The 7,448-nt window shown below is 33.5% G+C and overlaps 1 protein-coding gene across 2 annotated transcripts in view; it reads right to left on the minus strand.

Moving 5' to 3' along the window:
• Nucleotides 1-3,331: 3,331 nt before the first annotated feature.
• SYNCRIP (synaptotagmin binding cytoplasmic RNA interacting protein) overlaps nucleotides 3,332-7,448 on the minus strand; it is a 30,354-nt gene continuing 26,237 nt past the window's right edge. For both annotated transcript variants that reach the window (XM_029943614.1, XM_029943613.1), the window contains exon 12: nucleotides 3,332-7,448. This exon is cut by the window's right edge. The gene's annotated coding sequence lies outside the window, so the exon portion shown is untranslated.

Consider the following 7,448-nt stretch of genomic DNA (forward strand, 5'->3'; position numbering starts at 1 on the left):
CTCTGTCCCTCTCCCCGACCCCACTCATGTTGAGAGAGAGATGTAAACAGTAACCACTATATAATAGCTACAGGAGTCCTCTCTGTAAACTGGGTACAGTGTGAGATGAAGACTTTGTGCTATCTGAATGCTATTTCATATCCTATTATCTACTGCTTTCCAGGTATAGATCTTGTACTTTTGAGCTAAATTATCAACTAAGCATATGCAACACCTTCCTCCACTACTCAAAGTAGGAGATACAGACTATCATAGTGAGATGATGGTGTAAATTCAAGCCTGTTTTCAAATGATTTAACTTCAACATCTACCAAGTGAAAGGTAAATACAATTATTTATATGGATGCAGCCAATCATTGCTCTACATTATTTTAAAATGTAAGTAGGTACTAGTTAGAAATACCAGTTTAAAAAAAATACCTGTTTCAAAACTTTTATAGTGATTTAGCCTTCATGCTTTTCTCAGGCATAATCATGGATCCTCTCTAAAGTACTCTGCAAAAGAAGGCTAAACAAATTTTACAGACTTAAAAAACCACTACACTTCATCAGCAAACCAAAAATTCAATCTTGAAGTATTCCTTCCTCATAAAGAGGTGTGTAGTTGGGATGTGGTTTCGTTCAGGAACCTGGAATTAAGCTAAAAATCAGCATACAGAAAAAATTGCTGAGCTGGGTAGTAATAATTTCAATACTTAAAAAAAAAGCAATCTTTATATATATCACAAGGCTAACTGTTCCCTTAACTTCCAATTTTGACTCTTTTTAATGTCAGATGTACAATTTAAATGTGAATCTTCCTGATGTTAATTTACTTAAAACATTAGCATAACATGCTCATTTTAAAAAAGCTTTCTAATGTATATTCAGTGGTTCCAAATTTTTATTCCTTTTTAAAGTTACCAAGCCACAATTAAGCCTAATTCAGCAAATAAACTAAATTTTGACCAAACTGAAAAATACTTGAATATTTTTAAATGCCTAACCCCATTAATTCAAATTTCCCTGCCCTAGAGGAGCTTCCATTCTAAGAGGCAAAAGAAACCATATAGAGAATTGAGTAACTTTGAAGAATGAGTGGCACTGGTAATTTAAACAGACTGATGAACACAGACACTAGGCACAGATAAAGAAACTGAAGTAACTACAATTACGTGCTGCTGGGGCCTTAACCATGACTGATGCTGTCCTAAGTGCTAAATGGATCTTCAGGAAACCAAGAGATCAATTTTAGGATAAATGCTTTCTTGTATTTTAATTCTATTTTATAAATGAATCGGAAGCTGGACCCCTAAAGGAAATAGTACCTGCACTTAATGTTGAAGGATTCTTAAGGATTCAATTGCTACTAACTCATGGGGACTTTTACTATTTCAAGAATAAGAGAAATACGTTTTACCAAAACTAAATGTCCTACATTTGCATGTGTCTGCAGAGAATTAAAAAGCATATTCTACCAATTTTCATAGATGACCTCTGACATACTGCTCATTAGTTTTGGTTTTCCTACACACTTCTTCCAAATGTTAAACATAAAGATGCACAATTAGCATATAGACTTTTGAAATATTTCATGACATGCTAAGTTAAAAGCAATTTCAGAAGCCTAATTCCTGAGCCTTCCAATTAAAGCAACACAAATACTAACATTATTAAAGACATTTCTGAAAAATGAAGTCATATGGGGGGGGGGGGTGCCAGGCTGGCTCCGTCAGTAGAGAATGTGATTTGGTGTTGTGTGTACGAGCCCCAAGTTGGGTACAGAGATTACTTAAAAAGAAAATCTTAAAAAAAAAAAAAATCATAAGGGTTTTACTCATGACATAAAACCAACGCATGGTTTTATCAACTTCGTGTTCAAATAATGTAGTATTGACATTTTCTAATTCCTATCTGAAAAAATTAGGACACCTAAGTTCAGAAGCAGTATTATATTACACAAATGACATAATTATTCAGATTTCCTTCACCTCATTTGAACTTAACAGCATTAAAAGAGCCACATCAGATGTAATGTTAGAACTCTTCTGGTATGTTGTAGGTTCCTACACTTAGACCAGATTTTGAAACCTAAAAACTCTTCTACAGATTTTATATTGTGAACAAGCCCATATCCTTTAATCTGTAGGAACAGCTTGTCTACATCAAAAGCCCTTGTCCTTGTACCTTGAAGTAAAATTTGGCTATAGTTCATAAAGACACCAATCCCCTTAGGTATCCTAAAATTCTGTCCAAACAGTATTTTGTCAAAAGAATCTTTTCAGAATACAGACTGAAAGCCTAAATCAATAAATGACACTTCATGAGCATTACAGATAGTTGCCTTTAAACTCCCCTCAGATTAGAACTTGTTTTAAACCACTTTATAATGTGAAAAATCAGATACTCACTGAAGCCTGTAAATTAAAGTGTGTTAGAAAACACATTCTAGGAAACAGTTAGAAGACACTAATTTCCAAAATGGTTTATTACGAGTTCTCCCTTACCCAAAGTCTTGTTCAGCAGTCTTGATTTCAACAAAAAAATACTAGTTTGGTCACTGCACAGGAGTCCAGTGAGCAACATAAATGTCATTCAAAATGCCCTAGTGGTCACCCAGAATTTTTCAGGTAAAAAACTTCCATGACTGCCCTGAAAAAACAAGCTTCTTTTCACTAAATACTAACATCAACTTTGGTTAACCTAAAATACAAACTAAAAATCTACATTAAGTGATCTACTAAAACAATTTTTATCTCGATGAAGTGGCCAAAACTACCACTACCTTGCCCCCCACCCTCCAAGAAATTCTAAGGCTATGAACCAAACCTTTCCAATGTATTTACAAGTACCCCATTCTTTGATGATTTCCTTCCTAGCTTAATGGAACCCATTTTAAGCTGGGTTTACTTTCCTAAATGTGCAACATTTTATTAAAACAGATCCATTTGTTCACTCCATTCTCCTGATTCACTTCCAACCTCAATCATTTCCAAACCTTCAGAGAATGATGGTGATAGAGAATGGAAGAACAATGCATGATAGGTATGTTCCCAGAAAAGCAGAACCAAATTACCATTAACAGCTTCATTGAGTCCACTGGCATGTGTGTGACCACAGAATATTTTCACCAAATTAAGTGAAGACCAACACTCTATGTTTACATGTCCCCATCATGTGCTTGAATTAGGGATCTTGGGGAATCTTTTTACCATTGGCTAGTTACTTTGAATGTATAATCAAAATGCAAAGAGCTCTAAAGATTCCAAGTGTCTATTCAAAAGCTGTTAAGTGAAAAAAGATGAAATGGAGGACACCCACAATAATTCTTGGACTCCTGGAGATCCTAAGACATGCTACAAAAATAGGTCTTTATTCTTAGGAAAATATAGTCAGAGCTAGCTTCCTTATGCTATACATAAAATCTTAACATCAGAGGCAGTACAGATAGTACAGATAGTTTTTGAACTGATCTCCAAACAAGCACAAACCCACTACGTTTAAAAGAACAGGTAAGTTGAGGTTTTTGGCAAAAGACAGTACTTCACACATCTAATCCAAATCAAAGAGCCTGCAGACAGTTGTTTTCAGTGAGATGAAAGGAATGAAATAAATATAAATTCTATGGATAAATAAATGTAAGAGACAATTTAAATAAGCTAAGAGAACTAATATTTCTTTTAAATAAAAGTACTAGCCAGGTACAAGCTTTTGTTTCTCAATGCCAGACTTCTAAATGTTTTCAGACTACTGTTAAAATCATTAAAAACCTAATCTTGGACCAGAGCATTAGTTATAATACTGTTTTGTGTTCATAAAAAAGATGTTTTTCCGACTGAATGCTTCTGATCCTGAAAAATATTTTATGTATATAATTGAAGGCAGACTGTGGTGCTAATAGAACTTTAATCTTAAGTACTTTTTAAAAAAGTGACAGACCAAAAAGTCCATCTATTATTTTGCCCACAGTTAAAAATGTCTTTGAACATTGGTTTATAATTAGCATCTTAAGAAAAGTAGTGGCATGCCCTATTGAGTGGTATCACTGAGTAAATGCTACACTTTAAAACATCATCCTCACGTCTGTTCATTTTACGTATTGTTAAAGTTTTTTGTTCATTCATTTTATACCCACCAATAAATTCCTAAGGTCAGATAAAAATTTTATGGAATATATCACTGGGGAGAAAATGGACATGGTGGGTATTCTTGGATGTTTTAGGAATCTGAGCACTCATTTACTCTAGGGTTAGCTCCTCCTAAATGCATGAAGTCTTCTACATTTAATTTCTCCCCTTAAAATAGAGATAGGTCTTACTCTGTAATAATAAGGTGATCTTTTGCTGTTTCTGATCAACAGTGACTTTGCCTTAGCAGTCAAAAAAAAAATCTGTCCTGCATGTGACAATTTTGTCCATCTAGCATATATTCATCCTGGTTTTAAGTCTTTCCAAATATATACAATACCCGAGATCACCCCATCAATCCATTCCTATTAAATTCCTATTTTATCATGAGGAAAATGTTTGTATTTTGTCAAATCAGACTTGCAATAATTGATAAATTTCTCATGATGCTACAACCACCATCATGAGTGTGCAACCGCTCTTTTTGTGCTGAACCCCCACTTCATTTCTAATATCTGATTTAATTGCAATGGCTGAAAATCTTCCACAAAAAACATGTTTGGAAAAATATACAGAACACAATTTTCTCACAAAGCAAATTTCTGAAAACTGATTAACTAAACTGATGATCACTTTGATTGCCAAGTAGTCTGCAGAAACAAAATCTTGCGTCTGTTTAGGTAACTCAAGTTTTCTTGTTTAACAATCAGAATGCTTTAAGGATACATTTTTCACCCCAAGGAAGGGACTTGACTCTTGGATTTAAGACCCATTCCTTGACAATATATACAAAATTTAACTTATCTGTCCATTCTTTGAAGCTGTCAAAGCCAAGAACCCATAAACAAATCACAAATAGCAATAACCTACATTAGTTAACATTCCCCTTTTAACATGTTGACATTTTTACTAAAGGATTAGTTATTTTTGCATTTCCATTTCTCATATCCCATGACATTCCATATAAATTGCATTATTGCTTTATAGGCCACACAACATTCAAAAGTATGTTTATATGCATTGCCTGTTTTCCTTGATCTCTTATTGATAAGAGTTTGATGCTGATTTTACTACAGAAATTTAAGTTTGAAAATACCAGTTAGTATTTCTTCTCAGAACTTAATTGTTCACATCACTAATCACTACATGCATATTTAGCTCTGATTATATTGCTCAAAAACTGCACCCATTATCAGAACAGTGCAAATGATATTTAATTTTAAAAGTAATTATAATGGCTTGAATTCAAAGTTATTCAAATGAACACTGTCAAGTAATTTCACTTGAGTGTGTATATATTTCATCACCACTGTTTACATTACCCATCAATTCCTTACAATTTCTTTATATCAGTTTTCCCTCCCAAATCCCCAAACTAAGAATGCCAAACAGTCTTGGAAACCCACAGCTCCATATTTTAATGTTTTCTTAAGAACACATTTGTGAACTCACAAAAATGTTCATCTTTCAACTCTGACAATGCAGTTCTTACTTAAGTCAAACAAACTCATCCTAAAATCCCAACAAATAATTCTGAGAATTAACTTAAACACCTTGACAGTGTCCCTTAAAAAAGGGTATGACAGTAAAGTGCCAATAGGCATGGCAATGACCTCTTTGATGGGATCATTTAATTCCTTGGAACTGGGAAACACCAGCACCAAAGATTACACTGAGATTTAATTTTACTGAAGGCTACATTTAGTTTACCCACTTTCCACAACCTATTATACTCATTATATGTTAGAATGAAATGTAAATGTTTTGTGTAGCCCTCAAACTTACACTAAGATTTGAAAGAGATGTACTTTAAAAAAGCACGGGGTAATATATAAAATCAGTGGCAGAAAGTTTCATTAAGCACCAGGAACTAATTTTTGTCACCCCATACTCATTTTGTAGGTAAGTTTCAATAACCGGCAAGGCACATTTACATATATTCCAATGAATACTTATTGACAAATTTTAAATTACACTCTATGTCCCAGCTATCCCAGTAACTGACATACAACATACTAAAATGGTTTATTAAGGTAACATAAAAAAAACCAATTAATGTGAAACATACAGGCTATTGGCAACCACTATTCTAAAATTATGTAAGTACAAATAAACATACTGAAATGTGTGCAATTCTAAGTTTTTAAACCAGAATATTTCTACACTAACACACATTTATATTAATGACACATAAAAAAAATAAAAACTTTATTACAAAAATAAGTTACACTCGCCTCCAGCTTACAGTATAAAACAATTTTATTTGCAGGAATGCAAAATGATTGTTTGCCATGAGAATTTTGAACATATGACATGTCTAATTTTGTTAAATTTGCATTTACTGGGGGAACTGGTGTGTATAAAACCTTAATTATTAAGCTCTGATCTTCATCGTGGTGCCTATTGGGTATGTGATATAACTGCAGTATCCCTTTGGGGAAGGGGGAAAGGGATTTCTTTACACCAAGTCCTAATTAAATTATAATTTCACTTTTGACTTTAAGCTATCAATTTAGGACTTGGCAAAAAAATTTTTTGAGGGTGATTCAATAGAGGATGCTTCACCACTGAACACTCACTGTCATCAAGGTGCTTTAGAAAATTAAAAACATAGCACAAATGATTGTACTCTAATTCTACAAGTTATCATGACCTGCATAAGAAATGGAAAGCTGATTCACATTTTTGCAGTGATCAGCAATAAGAAATGCACTAATGAAACATACCTTTTACCTAAAAAGCTAAACTACAGCCATATACTAATTTCTATGATTTATGAAAAAACTTCAAAATATCCAAATGTCAGGCTTCGCTGTACAACTGTCAGTTTTAGTCTGACTTTTTTTTATAAAGGGACACTGCAGTATTTAGTACAAGTTCGGATGCACTTTTTTGAACATCTGATGTCTTACAAAAGTAACATCTTGCTAAACTATTATACATCCAAATAACTACAATATCTGAAGAAGCAAGGCTGCTTTTTCAGCCACAAAATACGACAAAAGCAAGGCCTGTTATGATGGTCATGAGGAAGTCTTACAAGCCTCTGAAACTAAAGGCAACTAAGAATGTTACATTTGGTATATTAAAATCTTACCCTCATATCATTTAACAAGCCTTGCTTTTATCTACAAAGATTTTCTATGTACAGTACAGACAGGGTATAGTTCAATCCTCTGCTACTGAGGTAGTTAACCAACCCTTTAAAAAAGGTTCTGAAAAGAACCACTATCTGGAATGCCTGACTAACCAGCTCTGATGATTACACCTGAAACTGCATATCTGAACACAATTCAAAAGTGATTACTATAAAAAAGATATAGACAATCATGATTAACCTTG

This window comes from Suricata suricatta, chromosome 7 (assembly GCF_006229205.1).
Source record: "Suricata suricatta isolate VVHF042 chromosome 7, meerkat_22Aug2017_6uvM2_HiC, whole genome shotgun sequence".
NCBI classification, from domain to species: Eukaryota; Metazoa; Chordata; class Mammalia; order Carnivora; family Herpestidae; genus Suricata; species Suricata suricatta.